Here is a 15,456-nt window from a genome sequence, read left to right as displayed (position 1 = left end):
ATAATAAGGTATATCAATATAGTAACCATGTTATTGGCAATGTTCTAATTCTTTATCCAGTCAAAGGACCTAGAATGCGTAAATGGAGACTTGATATTGATGATCACGAGAAAATATTAAACGTTATCCAAAAAAGAGCTGATGAACTTAGTACGAGATAGAAATAACTTGTAATTTGAAACAACTTGAACATTTTGAAATTTGGTTTAACTATTTGAAATTTGAAATTTGGTTGAACTATTTGAAATTTGAAATTTGGTTCAACAATTTGAAATTTGGTTGAAGTAATTATATATTACTTTTATTCTTTCATTTAAATTTTGTAACTAATTATAGATATTAGGAACTTGTATGCAACTAATTAGGACATGTTCCTTAAGGGGAAGAAATTCAAACACTTGTCTGAAGGGGATGAAATTAGGACTTGTAACTAATTATACATTACTTTTACTCTTTCATTTAACTTGTGAAATTTAAATTGTGATTTGTAACTAATTATAGAAATTAGGAACTTGTATGCAACTAATTAGGACATGTGCCTTGAGGGGAAGAAATTTGAACACTTGTCTTAAGGGGATGAAACTACGACTTGTGTCTTAAGGGGATGTAATTGGGACTTGGAACTAATTATATATTAATTTTACTCTTTCATTTAACTTGTGAAGTTTAAATTGTGATTTGTAACTAATTATAGAAATTAGAAACATTTATGCAACTAATTAGGATGGGTGCCTTGAGGGGAAGAAATTTGAATGCTAGTCTTAAGGGGATGAAATTAGGAATAGACTTTAATCATATCTAAAAATCACTTGAATTATTAGGAATTAGGAATTATGTAGCTAATTAAGAATTATGTAAAGTTAATTACCTAACCCTAACCCTAACCAATTTCATATGTATACATCAGTTTCATAAACCAACATAATGTAACATAATCTAACATGTAAGAGAACATGTAATCTAACATAATCCAACATAATCTAACATAATTTAACATAATTTGAAAAATAATAGAAGAATATCCAATATCCAACATAATATAATATTACCCAACATAATCTAACATGTAAAAGAACACAGCCTAACATAATCCAACATAATCTAACATTTAATCTAACATTATTTTCAACATAACAGAACATTATCCGACATAATATAACATGTAACAGAACATAGTCTAACATAATCTAACACAATCCAACATAATAGAACATAATCCAACATAATCTAACATGTAAAAGAAATGTCTAGAAAATGTATATATGTATGTCAATCATCAAACATGTATAATCTCAATGAACTTCTAGATCAAATAACAAATAATAAAACCATGTATAATCTGGATGAAATTATAGATCAAATAATTTCTCTAGATGAAATTCTAGATTGAATAATCTACAATACTAAAAAAACTATAAACTGTTAGGTGTACAACTATCATCATGATGTCTCCTTATAGTGTGGTCTGAAGACTGACTATCAAGATGCTCACTAGGATGTGTTGACCCATATATATATATATATATATATATATATATATATATATATATATAGTCAAGAGAAAGTGAAATCAATGTACATGATTTTATATTTAATTAAATCTCTTTTATAATTATAAATTGCATACAAATATATTACATTTAAAACTCACATGTGTCTAATTCAAAAAAAATAAAACTCAGTTGTCCACTACTGACATCATCAAATGAGTCTTGATGACGTACATGATTTGGCATCAAAGATGGAGTAAAAATAGGTATGTTGCCCTATAATACATACATACATGTGTGCTAAAAAGAAAATTAAAACATGTATTTAATTGCAAAGGCTCGATATGTATACATGGATAAATTATTAGTTGAACAAACAATTGGAATTTCAACATGAATGTTAAAGAAAACTATAGATTTAGTTTTGTAGATGGTGGCATCTGATAATACTCCAACTGCCTAGGATCACTCATGTCCACCTATATATCCAGATTTTGTTTGCCTCATCTAGCTCCATCTCTACATCTGTGCTAGCATGACTACTAGTTGGCACATGTCCAAATAATGACAATCCAAGTGGACTAACTAGATGGGATAGCATAGAAGTAGAATCATAACATGTCAACAAGTCCATCTATATTGTGGCTGACAAGCTGAAGTCAACACCATCAAGGCCCAAATCTGAACTCTGACCATGCCTTGCACTAGTTGAAGGGTCTATACTAGTATGTATATGTCCCTCTATAGCAAAAGAGTGGTTAGTAGGTGGATCATGATATGTGCTACCACCATGACCACTACCTAATTGATGAGAGGAATGTGGCTAAGGATGTGCCCCAATACCACCATGGAAACAATGTCGAACATCTGATATGGGTATGACAAGATGCTTTGATATGAATCTATATGAATATAGTAGATCCTCAGCATGACTAATCATAATATCTTATGCCAACACTCCAGTGATACCCTTTAAGCTAGTTAGTCAAGAGATGTTTATTGCATTATACAAGTCTCCTGAAGATGAAGCACAAGATGATGACCTAGAACACTAACAAGACATTAAATATTGGCCAACCTTGTCACTCAAAATAGATCTGATAGTTACAAAAATATCATTAAATCCTTGAATCACCCCCTACAACTAGGTGCAATGCATGGCCTCATCAACTGAAAAACCTAATATATTAGAAACAATAGGGCATGTACAGGAATATGTTCAACAAAACTATGCTCTTAAGTGGCAATAAAAAATCAAAAAATCAAGGTTATGTCAATTTGACATGCAATTTTCTACAAGTGTTATTAATTTTTTATCTAAAAGTTGAGAGAAAAGAATCTCTAGCAGATTGAATCTAGTTTCTAAACTATAGGACTTATCTCAAAAAAATAGAAATTGATTGGTCAAAATTTTGAATTTTAATGCAATAATACAAAAATTTCATAACACAAAAAAGAAGTAGACGTATGTCTGACCACATTAATCAAAATCAAATTATAATATTTTCTAATAATATTCTAGATATAAGTAGTAGACTCGTGCCTGGATGTGACACACATTTTTGGGTATTTTTATTATAAATAAATAAATAATAAATCATTTTTGACTTTAGTATTTTTGGAATAAAAAATCTCATGTCTGACCACCTTAACTAATTCAAAACTCTGCAAAATTCAATTTTTCATTTTTTTCCCTTATAGTAGAAGAAACATAGAATGTGATGGATCTTTTGGGTTTAAAAAATGTTGTACCATTTGAAAGTTATAGTTTTTTTTCAACTAGTGTGTCAGTCAGCACTTTATATGTAACTCCATTAGAAAAATAAGTATTAATTACTTACTAACTCATAATTTGACAAACCTTACATTTACGAAAAAATAAGAATATTCTTAAGAAACCCTTTTCATTTCATCAAATTTTGGTGAAAAAAAGTCATCAACTACATGTTTGAAGTAAAAATCACATAAAAATAGGCCAAAAGCACATTTTTAGGATGTTTTTAAAGTTGACCAGATAGGTTTGGAATCAAAAGATATAGTAGAGCTTATAATGATATTAATTTTTTTCATTTAGTATGAGGGTGATTGGGGAAAAAGTTGGAATAGATTTTGAAATGGTTTGACATATTTCAAAACTATAGATTTTTCAAATCGTCACTTTTTGACACACCATGATCCTGCACATACCCAGAAGGTACCATCTCTCTGATAATTGACCTATGTGTTAGTGGTGGATGACCCAACTTTGTATCAACTAGTCTACCACATCCTATCCTAAATGCAATGTTAAATTAGTGTAGTTCACCACCCTTCCTAAGAAAACCTCAACATATTTAGCTATCATGCAAAATAGAGAGGAATTTGGTTATAATTTGAATAATGACATGAGCAAAAGGGAAGCATGGGTATATAAGTGTAGCCATCTATGGATCTATACACTTAAGGGGAGAATACCCCTTCATATGCTTTAGTGGAAAATAATAAGGAAAAAAGTCCCTCTTTAGTGTCTCTATGGGCACTAAGCCATGTACCTACTACAGTGAAATACTTGAAGAGACCTCTTATCTCTTATTGTCAAGGAAAACTTGTATAGCATGTGTAGAATATGGAGCAAGACCATGAATCTCATCTTTAATATTTGTGAGGCTCCATAAGATGTTGTAACATGTACTACTATACACACTAGAGCATGTGCTACTAGCCAAGGACTAATATAGTCTCTAAATCTCTTGGTTAGTGCCATAATAGAGCATGTTGGGAGGGATAGGTTGTTGATCTGTGGGAATAAGCTACTACAAGGGGGGTAGGTTGCTGCTCAGGGAGATAGGAGACTACTTCTCGGGAGGGATAGGAGGTTGCTGCTCAGGGGGGGATAAGTGGCTACTGCTCAAGGGGGGTAGGAGGCTACTTCTTAGGGGGGATAGGAGGTCATTGATCTACCATGCGAAGGTCAATATATGCATAGTGAACATATATGTAATGTGAAAATTTAAATTTAAATTAAAATATGATATTTTTAATAAACATGAATTTTTTCAAGTACAATGACATTCAAGAAACTAGAATTTCATAAAAATGAAATTAAACATATCATACATTTAAACATGAAGCAAATATAACATGTACAGTAAATAAGGTGAACCCACAATATTGGGTACCACTTTTGGGGTATGAAGGAAATCGTGAAATGATGAAAAATTCCAATATTGAATTTAACGTATGTTTGCGCGAAGGTTCTCACTACATTCATGTGAACATAAATCAATTACTTGTTCATGTTTGCGTGAACACGTTAACTTAAATTTTTGACCACCGTATTATTTTCATGTATGTTCATACAAACACATGTTCACCTGAACATGTCTAATATGTTTGTGTGAACATATTGTTTGTGCAAGCATGTCAATCTACAAATGTTTGGTGTTATTTTTTGAAAAAAAATTGAAATTGGCTCTTTTGGCCTCCAAAATTGAGACTGAATAATCTCCTACTGTAAAATAAAAAATGTCATAATATGCTACTCAAAGAAAGCTTTCCAAAAACTATAATTGTAATACATATTTTAGTCATTAAGACTTTCAAATATGAGTTTAACTCATTATAGGTTCATTACCAATTGAACATCAACTAACTTCGACACCTCAGGAAAATTAGTAAATTAGATGAATTTTTTTTTTTAAAATATGTAGGAACTAGCTTATTGAGATACCTTTCTATTCAATTTTTTTTTATAGGTTTATGATAAATTGACTTCAAATGATCTGTGTCAAATGGAACGTATGTCTAAATTACAATTCATGTCAGTTCAAAACTTCATAAACTATACACTATCCAACCAAAATGAATCAAACCAAATGCATCCTCTAGATATAGATGTTACAAATCTAATGCCAAAAGAATTACTTCATTATCATTTTTAGAAAAAATGTTGTGTGTCAAACGAACTGTCACTCTTTAAAAATATTGAATTTTATTATGTACCACTTTTCAGAGGAGATTAAAAAATTGACATAAATTTTATTTTATTTTAGATTAAAAAATATGGTTACAAAGTAGGAACAAAGTACTCAAAATCACTAGTTTATGTCATCTTGAAATTATTTATAGTTTTAGAGATATAGTCACTTAAACATGACATTTATTGCAAAAATATATATTTTAGTGTCAAAATTGGTCAAAAAGTGGAACCCATTATTGCGAGATCACCCTACATGTGTGTTTTGTACATCCTAAATTAAAATATGACATTTAATGAACTTGTAATTTATTTACTTGATAACATTTAGGAAACTAGAGTTTTGTAAACATGAAATTAAAGAATAGGTGTTTAAACATGAAAAAACATATGTTATGTACTTGTACATAGAGTTTTGTAAACATGAAACAAACATAACATGTACTTGAGTACATTGTGTGTGTGCAAAAAAGGTCATAAAATTATTTCAATTAAGTCTAGATAGAATCTAGATCAAATGGGTGGACTACCTAACACATAACTAGGTTAAATATAGAACTAGATTTGAACTATATATTATAATAGGTATATTGTAGCGATCATCACTAAGGTTGCTAGAAAAATAAGTAAGACTATAGTTAGAGTTAGAGTTAGTGTTAGGATTAGAGTTATAAGATTAGTAGTAATATTTTTATTGTTGAACATCCCTCATAGTGCATAAATTAATTTGATTAGGGTTGGCATTCAAGGTTAATGTTATATCCTGATTATGGTTTATATTATGGCAATAAGGTGAATTTTAGGGTTCGGATTTAGTATTAAGATTGAGTTTAGGGTCATTATTAGGGTTTTCTCATTGTAATTTTTCATTAAGTTAGGGTTAGGAAAATATTTAGGGCAAGGATTAGGAGTGTGTGTTTAGATATGGTGTTCTATGTTGAGTAAGCTATATTGGTTCTAGAGTTAGGGTTAGTGTTATGATTGTGTTTATGTATATTATTTAATTTCTATATTAGATTGTGTAGAGTTATTTTGACATAAACATTTTTTAAAAATGTACAGCAAAAGAGATAAAATTAATAAAAATAAAACCAAGGGAGTGTAAGAAAATATACAAAAACTCAAAATATGTGAAAGAGAAGAAGAAGATATATATATATATATATATATATATATATATATATAGAGCATATAAGTAAATAAAAATAAAATAATAATACTAATAATAATTAAAAATCAAAATAAAATAGAAGAAATATGAGAGAATAAAATGAATGTGGATAACTAAATATGCATATATATACATGTATACATATGTGTGTGCAGGTGCACGCATGCGTGCCTACACGCGCACGTGTGTGTGTGTGTGTGTGTGTGTGTGTGCGCGTGCGTGCGTGCGCATAGATAGGGGATGTGTGAGTAAACAAACAATAAATCTACAAATGAGAAGGATAAATGAATGCAATCTATGAGGGACAATATAACTAAAAGGATGAAGGGGAAAAACAAGGAAAGATTGTAGAGTAAGGGATAGAAAAGACAAGAGAGAGAAAGAAAAGACAAAAAGGACAAAAACTTTTAAATTAAATGATGGAAATAAATAAATGTGTGTGTGTGTATAACTGAATTTAAAAAAACTAAAAAGTAAAAATAATGATAATTAAAAATCAAAATAAAAGAGAAATACAAGAGAATAAAATGGGGTGAATAACGATATATGTAAATATATCCATGTGTATATATATATGTGTGTGTGTGTGTGTGTGTGTGTGTGTGTGTGTGTGTGTGTGTGTGTGTATGTATATATATATATATGTATATATATATATATATGTATATGTATATATATATATATATATACATATATATAGATGTATATATATATGTATATGTATATCTATGTATATGAATATGTATATACATATATATATACACATATACATATATATTCATATACATACATATACATATACATATATATATATATATACATATATATGTAGATGTATATATATGTATATACATGTATATATGCATACATACATATGTGTGTATATATATATGTATATACATATATGTGTGTGTGTGTGTGTGTGTGTGTCTACATACATACATACATACATACATACATACATACATACATACATACATACATACATACATACATATATATATATATATATATATATATATATATATATATGGGTATGTGTAGGATCATGATATGCCAAATAGTGGCAATCTAAAAAATCTGTAGTTTTGAAATATCTCAAACCATTTCAAAATCTATTCCAACTTTTTTCCCACCCACCCTAATACTAAATGAAAGCAATTAATATATTTATAAGGTCTACTATATCTTTTGATACCAAACCTATATGGTTAACTTTAAAACCATCCTAAAAATGTGCTTTTGGCCTGTTTTTATGTGATTTTTACTTCAAACATGTAGTTGACCACTTTTTTTTCACCAAAATTTGATGAAATAAAAAGGGTTTCTTAACAATGTTCTTATCTTTCTACGAATGTAATTTTTGTCAAATTATGAGTTTAGTAAGTAATTATTACTTATTTTCTAATGGAATTACGTATAAAGTGTTGACTGACACACTACTTGAAAAACAACTATAACTTTCAAATAGTACAACATTTTTTAAATCCAAAAGATGCATCACATTCTATGTTTCTTCTACTATAAGGAAAAAAATGAAAATTTAAATTTTGCAAAGTTTTGAATTAGTTAAGGTGGTGAAACACGAGAGTTTTTTATTCCAAAAATACTAAAGTCAGAAATTAATTATTTATTACTTATTTAGAATAAGAATACCTAAAAATATGTGTCACATCCAAGCATGAGTCTACTACTTATATTTAGAATATTATTTAAAAATATTATCATTTGATTTTGATTAAGGTGGTCAGAAATATGTCTACTTCTTATTTTTGTTCTAAAATTTTTGTAATACTGCATTAAAATTCAAAATTTTGACCAATCAATTTTTATTTTTTTGAGATAAGTCCTAGTAGTTTAGAAACTAGATTCAATTTTCTAGAGATTCTTTTCTCTCAACTTTTTGATATAAAGTTAATAACAAGTAGAAAGTTGCATGTCAAGTTGACATAACCCTAATTTTTTAATTTTTTATTGCCACTTAAGAGTATAGTTTTGTTGACCATGATCTTGCACATACCCATACACACACACACACACACACACACACACACACACACATATATATATATACATATATATATATGTATGTATGTATGTATATATATATATATATATACATATATACATGTATATATATATACATATATATATATATACATACACACACACACACACACACACACACACATGCATCGACAGGAACGAGTGAGTGTGTGAGCTTATATATGAAAGAATGTGTTTATATAATCAGATCATTAGTGTTTAATACCAATGTGAAACTTACATTAGCATTATGAGTAGAATTATATTTAGGTTTAAGATTTAGTGTTAAATGTTGAGTAAGTTCATATAATTAGGGTTAGGGTTTAGTATTAGGATTAAGGTTTATGTTATGGTTATAGTTATAGGGTTAGGCTTAGAACTAGGACAATGTGGTTATGACTTAGAGCTATATCATTAGAATCATGATCAATGTTATGGTTAATATAATATTTATGGATGTTTAGGATTAAATGTTTAAGGTTAGTGTAAATATAGATTACAGATTTTACTTAGGATTTATATTAGGGTGTTTTAGGGTTATGAAGTGAGGATAATGCTATAAAAATTTATAGTTAGTCTTCGCATCATGGTTTGGTTTAAGGATAACAAGGGTTAAAATGATATAAATTTACATTTAAAGGTTTATGACTAAGTTTATACTGAAATTATATCTAAATAGTTATATAATTATGGTTATTTTATAGTGTACATGACTAAGATTAAATACTTGTAGGATTATGGAACTACAATTTAGATTTTATGGTTATGGTTAGAATCAAGATCAAGTATAGGGTAAATATATAAGTTTTAGAGTTAAGATTAGGATTAAATTTACATGAGGCTTAGCATTGTGTTACATGACATTTAGGGTTAGGATTGTGTTTATATTTTATTTTTAGATTAGGTTTTAGTCAAGGTTTATTTAGACTTAGGATTAGGGTGAGGACCTTGAGGTGAAGTTTATATTAGGGTTCATATCATGACCTAACCCATTGGAATTAATGTTAGGGTTAGTTACTAAAATTATTATTATGGGTAAGCTGAAGATTTAAATACACAAACACACACACACATGTATACATATGAACTAAAATTTTAATAGACTACAAGTTCATGTATGTACATTAAAATTTAAGTGTATGTGTATATCCACAATATGTATGTATACCTACACACCTACACATATTCACATGTGTATATGTAATATATATATATATATATATATATATATATTACATATACACATGTGCATATACATATACATATATGCATGTATACACATGGTATGTATATATATGCATATATACATGATATATATATATATATGTATGTATGTATACATTTATGATATATATACATAGATACAAAAAACATGTAAGATGAAACAAAAAATGTATAAAATGAAACTAAAATCATTTAAAATGGGTAAAAAAAGGGGAAAACAATACCTTATTTGATGTTTTATAATTTTAGATGCCCCTCTTTGCATTGTGCTTCTGATCAAAACTCTCTATCTATAGCCCCGCTGTCAAAAATGACATGTGGGGTTGTAGTGAAATTATTTACATTTTGGTTTTTATTAGTTTCAATCAAAACTTTCTTTACTATTTTCAATCGAAACTAGTAAGCCCGAGACCAAGGTTACCAAACCCCGATCGAGCTTCATAGTTTTGATCAAAAATACATTGAAATTTTGGATTGAAACTAGCTATGTGGTTTCGATTGAAACTATGTGACATGAACAATTTTGATAGAAGCTTGTACTTTTTAGTTTTTATAGAAATGAAATAGTTTCTATCAAAAAAAAAAACTTTCTATCAAAACTAATAAATTAAAAATTCGTAGTTGCATGATTTTAGAGGAATTTCTTCGGCCGAAAAAGTGTAACCCACTATTGTGGGCTCACCCTGACTTGTTGTTGAAATGGTTAAAAATCTGAAATTTAGAGAGACAATGACAATTTTGGGGTTATGAAAATTTGAAAACAGTAGTGAAAGAAGCATTATTAGAAATCTCTATGATGCATTCCAATCCATTGGTTCAAAATCAAGTACTAAAGATGCTAATACAAGTTGATAGTTCCTCACATCAATGATAATGGGAAAGGAAATGGAAAAAAGTTATATTGTAAGAAAAACAAGTAAATCACTAAGGATAAGTAGAACAACAGTTGTTAAAGCCTTAGTGAGGTAAGAGAAAATTGAAAATTCTAATGAGACTTCTTTTTGGTCATTCCAAGGTAGACTCCCATGTAAGGATAAAGTTATTCTTGATGCACTAAGAACATTAATAGAAATTGTTTGGCATGACAACACAAGAACTTCACCAAACAAAAACGATGTTGTCAAAAGATGAACTGGAAAAACATACTATCAGCTACATGCAAAACATTTTTGGGATATGACTCAAACAAAATTTTATGAAATGTTTCTTCAAATATTTCCTCAAATTAAAATCAGCAAAAGGTTTTCTAAAATGAAGAAAACCATTCTATGTTAAGATAAATCACAAATGCACTACATGTTGTTGTTATAGGGTTCATGTTGAGTATCCTATGCATTAGTTATATATATTGTAGTTTACATACTATTAAAATACTAAAGGAATGTGGTCTACAATTTTTTGGATTTCTTTAGAATAAATGTGTGTGTGTGTGTGTGTGGGGGGGGGGGGAAGTTTGGGGATGAGTGAATCAAGGTCCTTTTGTAATAATAAAAGTTTTCCTCTCCTTAGCTCAGTGAACCCAAAAAGCATTCATATACATGCAATTACTAAAACTTGTAGCTTGTTGTTAAATCAACCATGTAAAAATGTAAACATAAAGCATCAACACATCTAACACAATGATTTAACATGGAAACCCAATTTGGGAAAATATACCAGTAACATGCTACTTATTTCTCATTCTTCTGAAGTGATGCCTTGTAAAAGGCCAACCCTATTAAAGGTTACAACACACTATTAAATGTGGCTTGGTTAAGAGATTTTATCACCCTATTAAAAGTGAGCCTTGTAAGAGGACTTAAGGCCATTCACTTGGAATTTCATCCTATTAAAGGATTTTATAATGACTATTAAGTCAACCTTAGTCCAAAGGATTTTACCCTAACTGATACAATTGTTAGAGAGTAACAGTAGATCTTGATCTGATTTGACTTACAATTCCTTTTTAGATTTCAAATCTTAGTTTAGTCCTCAATCAACTTCGCTTTCATTCTTTTTTAGTTCTAACAACTTGTTCTCCCTTCAAGCATATGTCTCCTTTAAGTCTTCTTTCTTGATACGCCATTGCAATTCCCTCTTGGTCACTGGATGAAGCAAAGTTCTTATCTCTATTCTTCGTTGGTCTTCTATGATCTCCTCCTTGACACCACAATCTCAGACTTGGATGCTTTACTTCATGACTAGACATTCCTTTTATAAGAAATTAGAATAATTTTCCCACTCTATTTTCCATTGTCCATATTAGGGTTTTGATGGATTAGGTAATAAAAAATGTATGTACCCCATATCTTGTCTCTTCTAGAAAATTCTCCTAGAATCCACTTGAATCTACCTAAAAATGGTTTACCTCAAATTCTGTACCACCAACTCATTATCCTTATCTTCCACAGGGTTCACAAAATTCAAGATAACAAACTCTTTGGCTCAAATTTGGAAAATCTTTGACTTTTCTAATAATGCAGAAGCTTGACATTATTAAACTTCTTATGCTTGGCACATATTGTGTTGCTCGGCATCAATTGTGTATTCACTCGACATCAGCTATGTTTTACTAATGCTTGACACCTATTGTGTTTTTCTCGGCACTCACTACTTACTCATCATACACTAGGATAAGTTTTGAATTGACACTAGCTGATATTCTACTCAACTTGAACTAATTTTTCTTGGCTCCTACTAACCAACTTGGTTAAGCTTGGTAGACTTTTTTTGAGTAACTTTTTCTTCTAAAGTTTCTAAGTATCCAAACTTTGTAACCTTAAGTAGATTATCAATACATCATATCATCACTATCTTAACTAATCCTTGTACTTCATTACATAACCATAACACAACCTTTCCTCTAGGTGCTTTTGTTAACTCTCATTGATCAAATCATCTTGATCAATCAAGTAAGTGATAGTACTTGAATCTTGTAAGCAATTGTCTTTTCACCAAATAATAGGTTTGACATCAGCAAAAAGAAAATGATAGAAATATAGTTTCTACTTTAACAATCTTCTTTAGTAATGATCTTTCAATCAGATTTCAACAATCTCCCTCTTTGGCATTGATGGAAAACCAAACTAATCAACCAAGTCACCTAAATGATAAAACAATTTATTCAACCAGACTAACTAGATTATAATAGTAACTCAAAAAACAAAAATAAAATTTCTAAATCAAAATTGCTCCCTCTTTCAGTAATTTCATTCTTCTGATTAGGTTACGAAAACTCCTTTCTTTTGACTCCCTCTGAGTTTCTTTCTTATAACTTCCTCTTACTAGGTAGATTCTTTATACATGTGTTTTCCTTTGATCTCCATCTGATATCCTTTCTGATCAATGTCTCCCTCTTTTGACTTGCTCTCTCTTAGAACAATAAATTAGCCAAACAACAAAATATCTCTCTTTCTCTATTTGTTTAATTTCTTTTTCCATGGATTTGTACTAGAAATCATCTTCTAGTGTATCTTTCAATATCTTGGGCTCTTTATGCTTAGTAGAAATGATTCACTTCTTAGTTTCTTCCTTTTCATTAGCCTTGCATCTTTGTTTCCAACAATTTTATCAGTAGGATGGTGCTTTCTGACATACTTGGATAGTCTTGGTCCAGTCCTAGTTTCCTCTATTTGTCTTTCAACTTGAGTGACACTATGTGCATCTCTATCAAGTATCTCAACATCTCTTTCATGTGTACTGACCTCAAAATTAGAATATGCAAATTCTTCATTCTACAACGTGGCATCTGAATGCAACTCGATTCTTGAGTGCAACTCGACATTCATAGGGTGAGACTCAATAATCACTAAAACTTGTTGTTGACATCCAATTTGATTTGTGGTTTCTTCTTCTATAGGTATTCCTTCAGAGAAATACGCAAATTATTTGTATACCTTTGGTTCTTTCATTGATTCCTCCTTATGAACTTCTATATACTAATCCAAATTTACATTTTCACTTTTCACAATCTTGTTAATGTTAGTATTTGAACACTTTTAAGGTTTACTTCTTGTGGAGTAACCAAGGAATATTCCTTCTTCACTTTTACCATCAAGTTTTTCATTTCTAACATCCTTAAGAATGTAACATTTGCTTCCAAATACCTTAAATTATTTTACATTAGGTGGATATCCATACCATAATTCAAAAGGTGTCGAATGTGTATCTTTCTTGACTTGTACTCTATTTAGGGTATAGACAACTATACTGATAGCTTCTCCCCAGTATTTCAAAGCAACATTCTTTTCTATCATCAGTGTTCTTGCAAAGTCCATTATAGACTAGTTCCTTCTTCTAGCTATTCCATTATGTGTAGGTGTTTTAAGGTGTAGATGTCTATCTTTTGATTCATTTGTCATTATAGAACATCTCAAATTTATTTGATGTGAATTATCCTCCTGTATCTAATCTCAAGCATTTCAAAATTTTTCCTATTTCTTTTTCAACTCTAGCCAAGAACCACTTAAACATTTGAAAAGCACCAGATTTTTATTTTAAAAACATGAGATCCATCATCCTAGAATAATCATCTACAGAAAACATTGTATACTTGTCTCCTTTGTAGCTTTGCACATCAATAGGTCCACATAAGTCAGTATGAGCAATCTCTAGTATCTCCTTAGAGGTGTAGGTTTTTCTTTTGAAACTTGACCTAGTCATCTTGCCTAGCTGACATTTTTTTGCATATTACATTTTTAGGTTTTTTCAACTTAGGAAAACCTCTAACTTTCTCATGTTACTGATACTAATTAGGTTGTCAAATTTAACATGACATAACTATAGGATTTGAGAAAATATGCAAATAAAATCTAGAAGCCCTCAAATCACCTGCACATAGAAAACTTGTCACAAAGAAGAAAAAGACAAGAGGAGGTAAGGGTTTGGTCTAAAAATATGAAAATTGTATTCTTAGATAAAGAAAAGATATGTATAAATATACCAGGAGTTCCTATATATAAAGACCTCTAGAATGCTTCTAGAATGAGCTAGAAAGAGCTAGGAGATAAGTATGACAACTAAGAACACATCCACGAAAAGTGGATTATCCTTAATTGTAGATGAGAGTATAAGTATGACAAGGTGTATCTTGTGTAGAGATTTTGTCCAAACCATGTTCTTAAATAAAGTTCTAATCTCATTTTTATCAAAAAGACAACACGTAAGAGTACGCATACTCCTACGTGTCAAACTAGGGTATGTGCAGGATCATGGTGTACCAAACTATGGCCTTAAGTGGCTGTAAAAAACCAGCAAATCAGGGTAATGTCAACTTGACACATAATTTTAAAGTGGTTATGGACTTTATATCAAAAAGTTGTAAGAAAATAATCTGTAGGAAATTGAATCTAGCTTCTAAATTACAAGGCCTTATCTGGAGAAAAAATTATTTGATTGGTCAAAAGTTTGAATTTTAATGGAGTACTACAAAAATTTCAGGGCAAAAATAAGAAGTAGGTGTATGTCTGACCACCTTAAGCATAATCAAATGATAATATTTTTAAATATAATTTTAGATATAAAAAGTAGACTCATGCCTGCATGTGACACATATTTTTGGCAATTCTTATTCCAAATAAATAATATATTAT

This window comes from Cupressus sempervirens, chromosome 9 (genome assembly GCF_028749045.1).
Source record: "Cupressus sempervirens isolate cs-2001-9-10 chromosome 9, ASM2874904v1, whole genome shotgun sequence".
NCBI lineage: Eukaryota > Viridiplantae > Streptophyta > Pinopsida > Cupressales > Cupressaceae > Cupressus > Cupressus sempervirens.
The sequence above is the reverse complement of the archived record's forward strand: the minus strand, read 5'-3'. Positions refer to the sequence as shown.